Below are 19,278 nucleotides of genomic sequence, written 5' to 3'. Positions count from 1 at the left end.
AGAGAGAGAGAGAGAGAGAGAGAGAGAGAGAGAGAACTGAGCCAAGCTAAACCTCAGGTATTATATTTAATGTCCAATGATTAACTGCTCCAAACTGCCTTTCAGAGTTTTTAATTATTTTAATTGTGAAATGTATTCAATATAATTTCTCAATTTTGCTTCTTACTGCTAGATCAAAATCTTTGTGTTCTTTTAATATTTACTTTAGAAAATATTTTGCATATTTTCATTCTGCTTTGTCAATTGTGATGTTTGTCATTTTCTGAATGTTGAAAATCAATGTGATTTTTCTTGAGATTATTTCATGTAATCTTACAAAAACATATTTCAGTTTTAAACCATTTTTTTTAGGAAATACTTGACATCTCTTAATAAGCCTTACTCTAGGACTCAGCAGTTCACAAAATGAATTTTAAGCATATCCAAAGAACCAGAACTCTTTAAGGTAGAAGATAATTAAAGGAAACAGAGAGTGGGACATATATACCAATTCTAAATCACTAAATTTCTCAGAAGTGTCTTGGCTTCTGACTTTTATTTACTTTTAAAATGGAAACTTCTTGTGGAATGCTGATGGGATTGATTGAAAGTTCTAAAGTCCTTCTGTCTTTATTTTGAAAATATTTCCAGCAAACTGTATTTTATCATTTTTTTGGCTTTCTTTCCCATACATTTTTGAGAATAAGTAAAAGTTGTAACTAACATACACTTGTATATATTTGAGGTCAATGAAGTTCCCAATTTTATGAGTCAAAAATAAGTCCTTACATATTTTGTTTCTTAAAAATTTGAGATCCAAACCATCTTGATCTTGATTTTATCTACTCTCTATATTTCAACTCTATAAAAGGTGTTAGACTTATTGAAAGGACTGTTAGGAATATTTTGTTTATATATATTCCAATAGTTGGACCAAGATCAAATTACTTCATCTCTCTGAGGCTGTTTCACATGTAAAAATAATGGGTTAAGTTAGATAATCACTAAAATCTTCTGTACTTCTCAAATACAGTATTTGTAGAATATCAGATATATAATCTACTAACACATAAATCAACATATGTTACATTTTGTATATGAAAGTCTAGTCATTGATACATCTATTTTCTCACATTTCAAGCACTGTGGGGAAGTAGGGTAGTGAAATAAAATGTGCTAGACATTCCATGAGATATAGAAATGATGTCTTCAAATCCAGTTTTTACCACTTACTATTACTGTGGATATGCTGGACAAATCATTCACTGACAAAGACTAAGATTCTTCACCTATAAAGCAGAGCTAATGATGGCAACTAATTCATACATTCAATGCAAAACTTAATGAGGTAAAATGAACTGTCCAAAGTGCTTGGAAAACATTAAAATACTACAAAAATATGAATTGTCATTTTAACATCACCATCATCAGTCTTCCCCAAATCTGAGGGCTCTTGAAAGCATTAAATATAATTATGATGTTTAAACTTCTTAATTTAAGTGGAACCTGTCAAACCTTTCTCTTCCTTTCAAAAATTTTAAATTCCAGTGATTAAAACACAAATGTCACAAAGTGCCTTTCAAAGGCTTCACTGATTTAATATTCCTGTCTAGTTCATTTCAAGGTTTAGATCACATTTGTACTGTTACTGTAAGGAAGGGATTTGTGCAAGGGGATGCGACCAAAGGAGCCAAAGAAGGAAGTTGCTGACAGTTGCTGACAGTTGAGACCAGGGAGGATTCTAGGAATTTCTCTGAGGAAGAAAGGAGGAGATGTCTTCAGGGGGAGGACTGGGAAGAGAGAGGAGGACGTTCCCCGCTTGGATCCAGTCCTGACGATCTTTCTTTTGGAAACTGAAACCCTGATTCCCTAATCAAAGCCTTTCCATTGCATCTCACCCATCAAGACTTCAAACATTGAGACAGCTAAGTTTTGGGACTCCATTTTGGGAGCAATTCTCTTAGTCTCCTTCACCCATTACCATCACCATTGCTGAGAGACTCCTTTCAGTCAAAACTTGCAAAGCTTACAGAAAAGAATAGAAACAGAAAAACAGAAATAGAAATAGAAGAAGAAGGGGTGAGGGGAGAAGCTTAGAAGTGGGAACCACTAAGGTTCTGACGTAAGTGGCAGAGCTCATAGCAATAGCGAAGAGGACACCCCAAAATCCCTCTGCCCTTCACCCCTTTCCTAAATACCTAATTTGCGAATAATAAAAAGCCATTTATCAGTCAGATAGTGTTCCAGTGTGTCTGAGAGACAACAAGGGAGAAGGGAACCACAGCTGGGTCTGGCTGCCTCTATCTTGACACCAGACCACCTGCTGTGAATTTAACTGATTGGGGGGAGGTTTCTGTGAATCTCATCCTTATTCAGGATTGGATTGGGGGACCACATACCTCCTCTTATAGGGAAGCCTTGCCCTTAGCTCCTGCGGGGTGGCAGGACCATTCAGGTCACCCAGTTTCAGATGACACCCCCTTAAAGTCTCCTAGTGTATATTCGGCCCCAGGGTAGTACTGGAAGAGAGACTCACCACATAGATTTTCTCTAAAACCTTTCTATCAAACATCAGTTACTGGTCCTTTTTAAAATTGTTACATTATCAGCCAATTTTTAAGGAGTGTTGAGACTTCAAGTAAATAATTTGAGTGATTTTGAATGGCCCTATGTGTGATCATACTTTGAATCAAGAAAATTATCCATGTAATATAGGTTCCAATCTGGCTATATGGTAACATGAAAAACTCAATTGACCTTTTAAATCCTCTTCTGTAAAAATGGCATAATGATATTTGCTTTTGCTTTACCTAATACACTATGGAAAAAAGAGTTATCCTTAATTTCTGTAGGATATATCAGAAATGTAGGTCAAGTGGGAAAAACATTTTTAAATCTTTTAAGTACCTATAGCTTTATTCCTAGTATAAAATTCAGTTGCCAGGGGAAACCTTTTTGTCTAGGTATGATTATTTGTCTGTCTGATCTTCTCTACCCACTTGCTCAAGAAGATATCTATGGATTATATCACCTCCCAAAGGACAAAGCAATAACAATATTATAATCTGCAGCTCTGTGATGCCCATAATGCCTTCTAGGTCAAATATCAAAGTTTTAACACATCCTCAATCTATAAAGGCCATTCAATAATACATATTACTGGAAGGAAGAAAAGACATAGGAAATGAAAAATATCTTGGGGGTAAGTTTTTTTCTTATATTGGATGATCCTATGACTCATGAAAGGGAACTAAATTTGAGATGTAGTTATTACCAGTGAAGACCTAAGTCATGAGGAGAGAAAAAAAATTATGAAACATGAGAGAAAATGTGAGAAAAAAATCTAAAAATGCAAATGGCTGTATTTTGCCTTCATTCCACAAATTCTCTGTACTTACTATTGTCTCTGGTCTTTCAAAAATTAAAGTTGTGATATTAAATATTTCAAATACAAAAGAACTTTGTAATTAAGATCAGATTGGGTTGTCTTCACTTGAGGTCTTCCTAAGTCACTAAGAATTATGTCACTCATTAGCTCTCAATTTGCAGTCCCCACTAGGTTTAAACCCTGTGGGCTATACATAGCGACTGAAACAGTAAGAAAGTTTTTGAATTAATAGAAGTTGAAATAACAATCTTTGCTAGTCCTTAACAACAAAACCCTATTGCCCCCCTCTTTGTAGAGATTCAGTGAGAATACTCTTATCAACAGTGAAAAGCCTTGAATGATATCTGTGTTTTGGAGGGAAAAGATTAAGAAGTAGATAATCAAAGAAAAATTCCTAATACTTTGAAGACATATTATGGGGTGAGGGAAATTTAAGGTAAAGCTCAAAAAGACAATAATTATACAACAATAATTTCAAAACCCACAAAAGCAGATAGGTTGGTTATAATAACATGTGAATTATGTAAAGTCTTATTAAATATTCAAGTAAGGGATAAGTAAAATTGGGGTTTTTAGGGAAACACTAAAAACAGCAAAATAAACACATCAAAACAGCGTTGGGAAACCTTAGAAAAGTAGTGGACACCTGGAGAACAATGAAGGAAACATTATTTTTAAAAAACTAAAGTAATAAAAATAGAATTGTAAGCTTAGTGAGAACATTCAAAAGTAGAATATATGATATGCAAAATGTTAAAGAAAAACCTTCCCAAGAAAGCATATCAGAGAGAGACATTTTTTCAATTTTAATTTTTTTCCATAATTCCATGATTCATGTTGCAGATAGACAATTTAAACATCACTAAGATATATAGGCAAACATTATAGTATAAAAATATGAATTTGATTTCTTAAAAGTCATACTGCAGAATTTTTAATTACTGGAGCTGTGAGTTTAATTACAATTGAATAGATTCCATGCATCATTATTAAAGAGAAACCATAGACATAAAACTCTGAAATGCTTTATTATTTAATTCTAGCACTCTAAATTTTAAAAAATGTGCCTCAAAAGATATGGATCATGTTCTAAAGAATCATATCCAGGATCTGACATGCCTATATATGAGATATGAGAAACTGATAATTTTAAAATGATACATAGAAAAGCAAAAAGAAATAGATGAATGCCAAATAAAAGCATATTAAAATTTAAACAAATTCTTCAAGTGAAAATAGAATTTTAAATGAATTTCTGATTTTGAATCATTGCAACATTGCCATGGGAGAAGAAAAGAAGAGCTGAGTTTTCAGATCTAGATAAATAAAACCAAAAAATAAAAAAGAAAGAGATAAGAGAAGGTATTGAAATATTAGAAAAATTAGACTTAATAGATATATGGAAAAAAATAAAAGGGGACAAAAAGGATTATATCTTCTTTCTAGCAGCACATGGAACATTCACAAAGATTGACCAGATTCTAAGGCATAGAAACATGGCAAACAAATGCAAAAAAAAAGCAGAAATAATAAGTGAAAACTTATCAGATCATATGCAATAAAAATTGTTATTAGCAAGGATACGTGGAGAGACAAACAAAAAACTAATTGGAAATTAAATAATATGATTCTCCAAAATACGTTAGTTAAAGAACAAATCATTAAAACAGGTAATAATTTCATTGAAGACTATGACAATGATGAGACTTCTTAATAAAAACCTATGGGATGAAGTCAAAACAGTACTAAGGGGAAAATTCATATGATTCAGTGCATATATTAACAAACTGAGGAGGCAGAGGTCAGTGTATTGGGCATGGAACTTAAAAAACTAGAAAGAGAACAAATTAAAAATCTCCAGATGAAAACTAAATTAGAAATACTAATTATTAAATGAGAAATTAATAAAACCAAAAGTAAAAGAACTATTGAATTAATAAACAAGACTAGAAGCTAATACTTTGAAAAAACAGATAAAATAGACAAAAATACTGTTAAATCTAATTAATAAAGGAAAGAAGAAAACCAAATTAACAGTATCAAAGATGAAAAGGGAGACCTCACCTCTAATGAAGAAGAAATTAAGGCAATCATTAAAAATTATTTTGCCCAATTATATGGCAATAAATATAGCAATCTAGGTGAGATGGATGACTATTTACAAAAACATATGTTGCCTAGATTAACAGCAGAAAAGATAGTATACTTAAATAATCTAATATCAGAAAAAGAAATTTAACGAGCAAAGAAATCCCTAAGAAAAAATCGTCAGGGCCAGATGGATTCACAAGTCAATTCTATCAAACATCCAAAGAACAACTAATCCCAATACTATACAAATTATTTATAATAAACAAAGAAGAAGTTCTACCGAATTTCTTTTATCAAAGTAATATGGAACTGATTCCAAAGCCAGGCAGACCAAAAATAGAGAAAGAAAACTACAGACCAATCTCCTTAATGAACATAGATGCAAAAATCTTAAATAGAATACTAGCAAAAAGACCCCAGCAAGTGATCATGAAGGATATCCATCATGATCAAGTGGGATTTATACCAGGAATGCAAGGATGGTTCAACATTAGGAAAACCATCAACATAATTGACCATATCAACAAGCTAAGAAACAAATATTACATGATTATCTCAATAGATGCTGAAAAAGCTTCTGACAAAATACAACACGCATTCCTATTGAAAACACTACAAAGTATAGGAATAGAAGACCTTTCCTAAAAATAATAAAAAGTACATATCTAAAACCATCAATAATCATCATATTGCAATGGGGATAAATTTGAAGCCTTCCCAATAAGATTAAGAGTGAAACAAGGATGTCCATTATCACCTCTATTATTTAACATTGTACCAGAAACATTAGCAGTATCGATTAGAGAAGAAAAAGAAATTGAAGGTATTAAAATAGGCAATGAAGAGAATAAGCTATCACTCTTTGCAGATATATGATGGTCAACTTAAAAAATCCTAGAGAATCAACTAAAAAGATAATAGAAATAATCAACAATTTTAGAAAATTTGCAGAATACAAAATAAACCCACATAAATAATCAGCATTCCTTTATATTTCCAACACATCACAGCAGCAAGAGTTAGAAAGAGAACTACCATTTAAAATCACCTTAGAGAATATGAAATACTTAGGAATCTATCTACCAAAACAAACACAGGAATTATATGAACACAATTACAAAACACTTTCCAAATAATTAAAACTAGATCTAAACAATTAGAAAAACACTGATTGCTCAAAAGTAACATGAGCTAACATAATGAAAATTACAATCCTACCTCAATTAATTTACTTACAGTGTCACACCTATCAAACTATCAAGAAACTTTTTTACTGCATTAGAAAAAATCTATAGCAAAGTTCACTTGGAAAAAAAAAGATCAAGAAAAGAAGGGAAAAAACATGAAGGAAGGAGGCCTAGCTGTACAAGATATTAAACTATACTTTAAAGCAGTGGTCATCAAAACAATATGGTACTGGCTAAGATACAGAAGGGAGGATCAGTGGAATAGACTTAGGGTAAGTGACATCAGCAAGAAGGTCTATGATAAACCCAAAGAGCCCAGCTTGTGGTACAGAAATCTACTATTTGACAAAAACTGCTGGGAAAATTAGAAAACAATATGGGAGAGATTAGATTTAGATCAACATTTCACTGCCTACACCAAGATAAAATCAGAAGGGGTGAATGACTTGAATATAAAGAAGGAAACTAAGTAATTTAGGTGAACGCAAAATAGTATACTTGTCAGATCTCTGGGAAAGGAAAGATTTTTAAAACCAAGCAAGAATTAGAAAAAAATTACAAAATATAAAATAAATAATTTTGGTTACATTAAATTAAAAAGGTTTTGTATAAACAAAAATAATGCAACTAAAATTAGAAGGGAAACAACAAACTGTGAAAAAATCTTTATAACAAAAAACTCTGACAAAGGTCTAATTCCTCAAATATACAAGGAGCTAAATCAATTGTACAAAAAATCAAGCTATTCCCCAATCGATAAATGGGCAGGGACATGAATAGGCAATTTTCAGATAAAGAAACCAAAACTATTAATAAACACACGAGAAAGTGTTCTAAATCTCTAATAATTAGAGAAATGCAAATCAAAACAACTCTGAGGTATCACCTCACACTTAGCAGATTGGCTAAAATGACAACAGTGGAGAGTAATGAATGTTGGAGAGTGTGTGGAAAAATTGGGACATTAATGCACTGATGACAAAATTGTGAATTGATCCAACCATTATGAATTGAAATTTGCAACTATGCCCAAAGAGCTCTAAAAGATTGCCTGCCCTTTGATCTATAGCCATACCGTTTCTGGGTTTGTACCCCAAAGAGATCATAGATAAACAGACTTGTACAAAAATATTTATAGCCGCACTCTTTATGGTGGCAAAAAACTGGAAAACGAGGGTATGCCTGTCAATTGCGAATGACTGAACAAATTGAGTTATCAGTTGGTGATGGAATACTATTGTACTCAAAGGAAAATGAACTGGAGGAATTCCATGTGAACTGGAACAACCCCCAGGACTGATGCAGAGTGAAAGGAGCAGACCCAGAACATTGTACACAGAGATGGATACACTGTGGCACAATCAAATGTAATGGCCTTCTATTCTACCAGCAATGGATCCAGGACAATTCTGAGGGATTTATGGAAAAGAACTCTATTCACATTCAGAGGAAGAACTATAGGAGTGGAAACACAAAAGAAAAACACCTGCTTGAACACATGGGTTGATGTGGATATGATTTGGGATGTAGACTCTAAACGACCACCCTTGTGCAATTATCAATAATATGGAAATAGGTCTTGATTGATGACACATGAAGAAACCAATGGAAATGCGAATTGGCTATTGGGATGGGGGTTTTGGGGGTGGAAGGGAGAGTAAGAATATGAATCATGTAACCATGGAAACATTTTTTCTAAAAAATAAAATAAAATAAATATTTAACAAGAACTAAAGTAAGAAAGGGGAGAAACTGTAATGCAACATTTTGGGAGGCAAAAGATTTAGTGTTTTAACCAACAAAAACATACCTGGTAAAATTACACATTTTCTTCCAAGGAGAAAAATGGATTTCCTGTGAAATATAGTATTTCAAAGCTTTCATAAAAATCCAAGAGAGTAAAATAAAAACCTTTGAAATACATACACAGGATTAAAAAAACATTAAAAATGTATGCATGGGGGTCAGCAAGGTGGTTAAGTGGATTGAGAGCCAGGCCCAGAAATGGGAGGTTCTGATTTCACATCTGGCCTTAGACACTTCCCAGATGTGTGACTCTGGGCAAGTCGCTTAACACCCATTGCCTAGCCCTTAAAGCTCTTCTGCCTTAGAACCAGTATTGGTTCTAAGACAGAAGGTAAGTGTTTAAAAAAAAGGTATACATGAATCAATAGTTTTAAAGGTATAAACAAGAATAAAATATTCATATATTAATTTTGGGAATAGCTACATATGTCCCCTCAGAATCCCCTTAAAGGTCAAGATATGAATCTACTAAGATAGGGATCTTGGAAATAATTTTTATGCATGATCTGAAAATAAAAAGGGAAAAATAAACATATAACATAGTGCTGGTTATAAAAATACATTTCACTTTAAAAGAACATATTTGGAAGAAAGGGTTAAGGTGGAAGGAATAAAAGATTTGATAGTTTAAGGGAGGAACCCATTCTAAATAATATAAATTCTAAGGAGAGTTTATTGTAAATAGGAGTTTGAAACAAACAAACAAAAATAATAAAAACTTGTGATTAAGTTCTAGGCAAGGGAAAGAGAAAAAGATTGCTTTGGGGAAATTTTGTAAATGCCCTCAGTCTTCTCCTTAAAACAATGATGTCTCTCTGTAAAACCAAAATTCACCCCATGATATAATATAGCTATACATCCTAGGTACCAGTCTCCAAAGAACTAAACCTGAAGATCCTCTAAAAGGCAATGAATGGATTTATATATGCCCGTTTTGAATAGATTCCAACTCTTATAAGGAAGAGAGGATTTGAGCACGTGAGGTGGATCTGTAGGGAAAAGATTCTAGAATGTGGGAGTGGGAGTCAGACAGTTAACTGAGTTTTGGTAGTCTTTCTCTGGTTTGACCTGGAGGGACTGGCTGCTTTTCCTTGGTGGCTAATACTATCCTTTATTACCCTGATTTCTCATCCTGCTTCTTGCCCTGTTGCCTTGCTGGGATCTACTGAGTTTCCTGGTGTGATCCTGAACCATCTGGGGTCATCTGTCTGTAAGATCAGGTCTAGATTCCTTGTGAATCCAAGATCTCTCCCTGGACCCTTATAAACTGTCATAGACCACTACCTCTATTACCATCAAAGGGGGTTTGGTTTAGTGCAGGCTTATCTATATTAGGGACTGGGATCTTTAGACATTTAGGTAAGGATCAGCATAGCTCAAACTTTTTGAAGGTGACGAGACATTTAGATCTGGGGCAGGGGGGCAGTTTAGGTAGTTGATTTAGTGTTAGGGTTATCCAAAGTTCCCATTTAACATTTCCCTGTTATAATAAATACAACATCCATCTCTGTTACTGAGTGGTCTATGTGTGTCAGGCTCTGCCTGAACTGGGCTTTGTTAACCTTCCCAAAACAGTTAATCTGTTACTGGCCCTATCTGAACCATTTGGTCCCATCCCCTAAATCACCCTCTTAACACAACACATCATAAAAGAAGGAATTGCACAGTAGTAATGGGATAAAGATGTAATCAGTGAAATAAAATCCCTGGTACAAAGGTAAAATCAATTTTTTTTTCTTGACATAATGACAACTTTAAAAGTTGTCTGACAGTTCTTATAGTGCCTTCCAATGAGGAAAGGACAAATACAGTTCTAGTCAACTCCATGGAATAATGAGGTTGACTAAACACTGGTCCTACCTTTAAGAATATTAGTACCAACAAATGGGTTAATATTGTTCTTCTGATGTGTCTGCAAAGGCTACAATATCAGGGTAATTATTACAGAAAGCTCAAAACCATTAAAACCAAGTTTTGCCTGATAATCTCAGCATCAATTTCCACATTGAGAACAAGATATTTCAATATTATGATCCCAAATGCTACAATTTTTTTTAAATTTTGACCTTTGGCCTAAGAATTCCTATAACCTCTTTTGTGGTGCATGTGAATAATTTTGTTTCTCCTTATAATATATATTTTTCCTATTTTGACCTCTTTACAAGTTAGGAAAGAGCCCCAGAATTCATATTCCAATAGTCTTCTGTAAAGTTATACTACAGGTTAACAGGTCAAAAAAGGCAATAATTTGATTAATTGCCAATAACTTTAAAAGCAAGATTTAGCATGCGTGAGCAGAAAGATAAATCATTTTCCTATGAACAGTCTAGGATTGTGTCTACTTCCAAGAAGAATTATTTATTCTCTGAGAAATTTTTACTTTTTTTTTAGTTTTTAAAAGGAAAAACCCCTAGAGCACTTAAGAGCTTACAAAACACCTTCAGAACATGCAGATTTTATACACATACAGATCACAGGATAGAACTTCAAGAATGACTTTATTGGATGCCCTGATGTGGTGGAAACTTTGCTACATTCCTTGTCCAGAAAATATTTTGACTCTGATGGAATTTCGACATTAGCATGAATGAAATGGATTGAGCTTAACTGCTTAATAGAAAACAGGTAACTGCAGAAACACTGGCATACACTTAAAATATGAGACAGTTGGATCAAAATGCATTGCCAGAGGACAAATTGAGGTTATGAAATTTCTGCAAAGTAAAACCAATAACTTCTTATTGGTTTGAATTTACATTACTTCATGAGTTTTAGGTTATAGCAATGAAGTTATCTTAATAAAGATATGGCAAATGTGCCCTAAAAACAGCATTTTTCTTCCTTATTGCTTTTGATTCAATATAATTTTATTTGCTAATGCAGAACTAGAGGAGCTCTTCAATATCTGGAATATATGTTTTCATCTCTGATTACATTTAGAAATATGTTTATGTTATCATAGATGAATATTTTCAATAATAATTAATCAATTCAAAATGTCTTGAAGGATACTTTTATGAAACACATTTAATTTAATCCAGAATTGGATTTGGAGTCAAAGTACCCAGATTTATATTTTGACTTTTTCATTTGCTATCTATCTCTGATATTGTTTAAATTACAATAGCTTACATTTTGCTAATATATATATATATATATATACATACATATGTATATATATATATATATATATATATAAAGAATTTAAAGGTTTGCAATGCACTGTGTATATCACCAATATCATCTTCAAAATAATCTTTTAAGATAGTTATTATTATACCCATTTTAAAGATAAGGAAGTTCAAACTGAAAAAGATGTTTAATGTTTTGCCAAGTTCACACAATCAGAATCTAAACTCAGATATTTCACTCTGGCTCCTCTCAACTTGCAAATCTATCACTATAGCTGCTGTACCACTTATCACACAACCCCCTGACTCTTACCTTCCTCACTTCCAAAATAGGGTTTTAATAGGTAACCTATAAAGTTCCTTCCAACTCTAAGACCCTATTAAAATGTTTATCATACAATTTCTCTATGATTTTAAAGAGAGAAAAAGTATTGTAATGAAAAAAAAAACCTCAGAATTGTTCATTTTTACATTGATGTTGTAAATTGATTACCTGGTTCTATTCATCTTACTCTGCCAAAATCTGTATAAGTCTTCACAGGTTTCCCTGTACCATTTCTTTCTTAATTACTTATTGCACATTAGCTTACAATTATATTCCTATACCATTGTTATTTTCAACCATTCCCAAAATGATGGGAATTTCATTCTTTGCCCCAACAAATAAAATGGTACTCTCTGTCTCTTTATCTTTGTGTCTCTGTCTCTTACACACACACACACACACACACACACACACACACACTTTCTCTCTATTTGGTTTCTTAGGAATATAGAATTTATATTTTTATATATTGCTTTTTTTAACCCTTACCTTCTGTCTTGGAGCCAATAATGTGTATTGGCTCCAAGGCAGAAGAGAAGTAAGGGTAGGCAATGGGGGTCAAGTGACTTGCCCAGGGTCACACAGCTGGGAAGTGTCTGAGGCCAGATTTGAATCTAGGACCTCCGTCTCTAGGCCTGGCTCTCAATCCCCTGAGCTACCCAGCTCCCCCCAATATATTGTTTTAATTCCTATTTCAGGGTCCTGGATTAGAGGGTCTGTTGACTTATATAGTTCCTTTGTTTTTAGGAACTACTAGGAATGTTTATAACCCTTCTACAAAAACCGGTTAATACATAATGTTCTTCTTAATGGGTATGTGACCACCCTCTCCCATTATCTATGGTTAGTCACCAATCAGAGATGCCATGGGATGTCCAAGGGATGGACTGAATAATGAGTTCCCAAACTGTTCTTGTAGATCTCTATGAAAGAACTTCTTGGACTTTGGTTATCAAGAGGACCACTGACTACTAATTTATTTTTTATATGCTAGTCTAAACAAACTGATATTCTTACCCCAAAACTGGTCTCCTGAATTATTGTGACATGGGCCTACTAATTGCATCACTGCTATGTAGAGAAAACATACAATTTGGGAAATTGGAAAATAATTCCAAATTGTTTTCCAGAATGGCTATGATAATTTACAATTTTATAAAGTCAATCAATGTGCCTGTCTTTCTCCAGTCCCTTCAAAATTTTTCATTTTTCATTATTTTTTGATAAACATTACAAATTTGATGAATGTAAAATACCTCTAAGATGGCTAAATTTTTACTTCTGCAATTAGTGATATAGGATTTTTTTCATATGGCTAAGCAGCTTGGATTTCTGACCTTGAGAACATCTTGTTCATATTTTTATCTTTTATCAATTGGTGAATGATTGTTATAAAATTTAGACAATTCCTCATACATTTTGGAAATAACACATTTATTATAGAAATTTACTGGCATGATCCTCACCTATCCATTTGCTTCTCATCTATTAGTTTCATTAGATTTGTTTAACAAAATACATATTGATTACATACCAATATAGAGCTTAAGAACTCTGTCATCATACAGTATACAGCTGGGTTCATCATATTAATGTCTACAAGTTTCTGATAATATAGGGAAAATTAAAAGGTACAATTTCAATAAATTTAAATGGGTTCCTTTTGGGATTTTGTTATATCCTAAATTTAAAGCTTATACAAGTACCCTGAGACTTTCAAATTTGAAAGCATATATAAAGATAGATTGATGGAACTAAAGAGCACTAGATAGAATTGGAGAAGCCTCAAGGAGAATGTGATTCAAGTTTCTATAGGATTTCCTTGAAGAAGAACACTTTGATGTGCTTTGTTTGGCTTCAAAAGAGCCAAGAGTAATAGTTTGCAGAGACAGAAATAGGCTTGAAAATGTTATTACACCTGTTGAATAAGTTGTAAATGGAATTTTCAGATAAGGATGGCAACTGAAGTCCATTATGGCTCTAAATTTTAAGATCTTACTTAAAGATGCCCCAGATTGAACAATCAAGAAGAAATTAACTAAGGAGCTAACAGGTGTCAGGATCCATGGTGATGGTAATGAAGAAGATGATGATGATGCACATTTTTAAAAATTCTTTAAACTGCTAAAACACTTAGCATATTATTTCATTTCACCCTCCCAACAACCCTGAGTAATATGTGCCCCTGTTAATTCCATTTTAATGATTAAGTAATTGAGACAAATAGAGGGGAACAAACCCATGGTTACAAAGATAGTGCTTCAAGCTTGATTTGAACTCATGCCATCCTGATTCATGTTCTAGAACTAGTATCCTTTTCCATTTACCTAATATCTTCTAGAAAGAGTTCTTAATGTCCCAATTTTTCCACATCCCCTCCAACATTTATTACTTTCCTTTGCTGTCCATATTAGCTAATCTGCTAGGTGTGAAGTGCTATCTCAGAGTTGTTTTGATTTGCATTTCTCTGATTACAAGAGATTTAGAGCACATTTTCATGTGCTTATTGACAGTTTTGATTTCTTTATCTGAAAATTGCCTATTCATGTCCCTTGCCCATCTATCAAATGGGGAATGGCTTGATTTTTTGAACAATTAATTCAGCTTCTTATAAATTTGAGTAATTAGACATTTGTCAAAGGCTTTTGTTAAATTTGGGAAAATTGAGACATTAATGTACTGCTATTGCATTTATGAATTGATCCAACCATTCTGGAAGGCAATGTGAAAAGATGTCCAAAGGGCGTTAAATGACTGCCTGCTCTTTGATCCAGCCATACCATTGCTGGGCTTATATCCGAAGAGATAATAAGGAAAAAGACTTGTACAAAAATATTTATAACTGTGTTCTTTGTGGTGGCAAAAAATTGGAAAATGAGGGGATGCCTTTTGATTGGGGAATGGCTGAACAAAATGTGATATCTGTTGGTGATGGAATTCTATTGTGCTTAAAGGAATAATGAACTGGAGGAATTCCATGTGAACTGGAAAGACCTCCAGGATTGATGCAGAGTGAAAGGAGCAAAACCAGGAAAAACTTATACACAGAGACGGATACACTGTGACACAATGAATACAATAGACTTCTCTATTAGCAGCAATGCAATGATCCCACACAATTCCGAGGGACTTATGAGAAAGAACATTATCCTCACATGTTTCGATGGGGATATGATTGGGGGTGTAGACTCTAAATGATCACTCTAGTGCAGATACTAATAATATGGAAATAGGTCTTGATCGATGACACATGTAAAACCCAGTGGGATTGCTCATTGGCTACAGGAGGAGGGTGGAAGGAGGGGAGAGAAAGAACATGATTCATGTAACTATGGAAAGTATTCTTAATTAAACTTTTTAAAAAAGAGTCCTTGCATTCAGAGAGCTTACATTCTATTAGTGGAGATAATGTGTACATATATGTATATATATATATATATATACACATGTATATGTATGCATGCATATATAGAGACATGTATGTATGTTTATGTATATATCTCAATACAGATGAAGATACAGTATAATCCAAAGCATTTTGAGAAGGAGGGAAATAGAATCTCAGGAGATTAGAAAAAGTTTCACAAGGATGGTGGCTTGAGTCTTAAATGAAAAAAATGACATTCTAATAGGCAAATGTGAGATTGATTTAATTTGGGTAGATAAATGTGAGTTTGATTTAATTTGTGGTTTTGGGGCAGCTAGCACAAAGGCACAGTGATGGCAGATGGAATTTCTTGTATGAGGTACACCTAGATGGAGAGTTTGGCTAGATCATTGTGTCAAAGGAGAAATAATAATATGTTTGAAATAGTAAGTAGAGATCAGACTATAAAGGCCTTTAAATGAACTAAAGAATGAGTTTTGTTCCTAGAGATAATAAAGAGCCACTACTGTTTATTGACCTAAGCAATCATATGGTCAGACAAGAATTTAAAGGAAATCATATAGACAGCTATTTGGATAATGAAATGGAATATAGAGAGATTTGAGTCAGGGATACCATTTAGATATCCACTAAAATAATTCAACTAAGAAGAGACAAGGACAAGAACTTGTAAAGTAACTATATGAGTAGCTACATGGTATTGCATAGGAGATGTCGAGAAAATAGAAATGGCATGTGGTAAGTGAATGGCTCTCTGTGATAAGGAAAATGAATAGCCCAGGATATTGCTAAGGAAGCAATCCTGGTTAGGATGCTCAAACTTTAAAAAAGAACAACAGACAAAATAAAGAAGAAAATTTGTAAAAGACTTAGCTGTGGGAGGAATAATAGTAAGTCCTATTTTCAATATACTTAGTTTGGGATAAATATAGGCCATCCATTTTGAAATGCCCAAAAGCTGATATGGGACTCACGCAAGAGAGTATGACTCAGTATAGATTTGGGTACCACCTATATAATTGTAATGATTAAATCCATGGAAACTAATAACAATTAAGAATGAGAGAATGTAAATAGAAAAAAAGGTCTAGCACAGACTTTTGGGAGCATTGATGGCTACTTTTATATTCCTTTTTTATATTCCCTGTCATGAGATTTAAAAAATATATTATTGGAAACTCCCTAGAAAGAGACTCTGGTTCAAAATCAAAGGCAGGGCTACTAAGTATTTGATACTGTCTGGTGTTAAGCAAAGATTATTTCATTTTTGAAGTTTAAGAATCTGCTATGGTAAAGAAGTTAGGATGGACTGTGAATGGAGGTTAGCATTTATGGACAAAAGGGGATACATTATAATGATATATAAGAAAACATTTTTAATTACATGAGAAAGAAAGTATTTTGATCATACTGTTACAGAGCTAACAAATGCTTCTTATAATACAACAACTCAGCTGGAGCTTATCCAATGCAGAGAAAGAAATTTGTTTTAAGATCAGGTTCCAAAGGCTATTGGGAAGAAAAATAATACCTAAAGCTTTATCCAAAATCCCTAATATGTGGAATAAACCATATGTTCACAAAGATAAACAGTTTATTATTGACCATTGACCTTTCTTTTTGTAGATATTTACACACATACACACACATGCACATACATACACACACACACACATACACACACACACACACACACACACACACACAAAGCCAGCCACCCAAATGTCCAGAATATTTAACAAAATCCAGCACAAATCTCTGATGGCCTAGAGATAATTTTGAAGCCTACGTTACTGAGATCCATTCCATCCAATCTGAGGTCTTTTCAGCTTCATTTACTTCTAGCTCAAGATTTTCCTCAAGCTGTGTTACATCTCCTCTTTTTTTCATTGCTTCTTTCTCTAACATCTCTCCTCCATTCTGGATGCTTAAGGACTTTTGATCCTATTGTCTTCCATCTCCTCTGGAAATTTTCACATTTTCAGTCTTCTATATATTCCATTAATCCCATTTTATTAATGCTTTCCCCTCTGACTACCAATAAGGCCACTCTTCTTTTCATTTCTTTCACCAATCCTCTCTTCTCTTCTCCTCCCCTCCTCAACCTTTCCTTCTCTCCTGACCTGTCTTTTCCTGTCCTGTCCTGTCCTCTCCTCTTCCTCATAGTTATGACAAGTAAAGCAGACAATGCTCTCCTAATTTGCTCTTGATATCTTCCTTTATGGCTAAATTATGTACTCATTTTGGCCTTAACATGATCTATGTGAGATATTGGTTTGTTCCTAGTTTCTGTCAAACTGCTCTCCAATATTCCCAATAACATTTGTTAAATAATGAATTCTGGAGGCAGCTGGGGAGAACCAGGCCTAGTTACGGGAGGTCCTAGGTTCAAATCTGGCCTCAGACACTTCCCAGCTGTGTGACCCTGGGCAAGTCACTTGACCTCCATTGCCTACCCTTACCATTCTTCTGCCTTGGAGCCAATACACAGTACTGACTCCAAGATGGAAGGTAAGGGTTTAAAAAAAATAATGAATTCTTTCCCCAAATCTTGAATGTTTGCATTTAACACACACTATATTACCGTGGTTACTTACTGCTGTATATTGTGTACCTAATCTATTGTACTGATGTATTACTCTATTTTTTTAGCCAGTGCCAGATAATTTTGATGATTATTGCATTGTAACACACTTAAGATTTGGTATTACTAAGGTATGTTCCATCATATTTTTTGTTAATTCCCTGAATATTTTTCAAATATTATTCTTCCAGATGAATCTTGTTATGATTTCTTCTAGCCCCCTAAAATAAAATTTGTATTTGTATGGTACTGAATAAGTATATTCATTTAGGTAGAATTATCATGTTATTATGTTGACTCAGCCTACCCATGGGCACTTAAAATTTTCCACTGTCTTATATCTGACTTTATTCCTGTGGAATGTGTTTTGTAATAGCATTCATATAATTTCTGTATTTGTCTTGGCAGGAAACTTCCAAATATTTTATATTATCTTCAGTTATTTTAAATGGAATTTATCTCTCTATCTCTTCCTGTTGGACTTTGTTATTAATATATATAGAAATGCTTTTGATTTTATGTGGGTTTACTTTATATCTTACAACTTTGCCAAAGTTGATTCATCATTATTTCAACTCATTTTTAGCTGAGTTTTTAGGACTCTCTAAGTATACTTTCACAATGTCTGCAATGAATTTTTTCATCATTGCCAATTTGATACTTTCAATTTCTTCTTTTATTGGTATTGTCAGCCTTTCTAGTACAATATTGAATAATAGTGGTGATATTCCTATTATAGATAATACTTAGTAGGGGTTTCAGATAGTTTTATTATTCTAATGAAAATTCAATTTATTCCTATGTTTCCTAAGGATTTTTCTTTAATCAGAAAAAATTTTATTTTATCAAAATATTTTTCTGTGTCAGTTAATTATTAGCCAATTCTTTCTTAATAACAACAAACTTTTATATTCATCTTATATATATGAAAAGGAAATTGGAGATGAAAGTATATGAGCATGGAAGTTAATATTTGGAAAAGAATGAAATGCATGCTGGAAACGAATGAATGTATGGATGACATAGTTGAGGGAGAAACCAGCCAATCAGAGGAAGTGACCAAAGATGTAGAAAGTATCTGTAATATTCTTAAGTTTGGGGGAACTGTTACAGATGTCCTGGTTTCACTGAGAACAAACTTGAACTAATACCTTACATCATATAGTCTCAGGGTCCTGACACCAACTTCTGAATGTTAAGAATAACCATAGTGGAAATGGTAACAATATAAAGATGAAGATTAATCTAGAGTTCCAAATTCATTAATAGTTAATGGAGGAAGGCAGAAATGAAAAGCATTTTAAAATTCTACATGCCAAAGAATCTTCCTCTTTGTTCTGAGTAAAAATAAATATGAGTCATCTGTCTTCAGGAAGCTTACATATAATAGGATACGACA

Source organism: Gracilinanus agilis, chromosome 4 (genome assembly GCF_016433145.1).
Source record: "Gracilinanus agilis isolate LMUSP501 chromosome 4, AgileGrace, whole genome shotgun sequence".
Classification (NCBI taxonomy): domain Eukaryota; kingdom Metazoa; phylum Chordata; class Mammalia; order Didelphimorphia; family Didelphidae; genus Gracilinanus; species Gracilinanus agilis.
The sequence above is the reverse complement of the archived record's forward strand: the minus strand, read 5'-3'. Positions refer to the sequence as shown.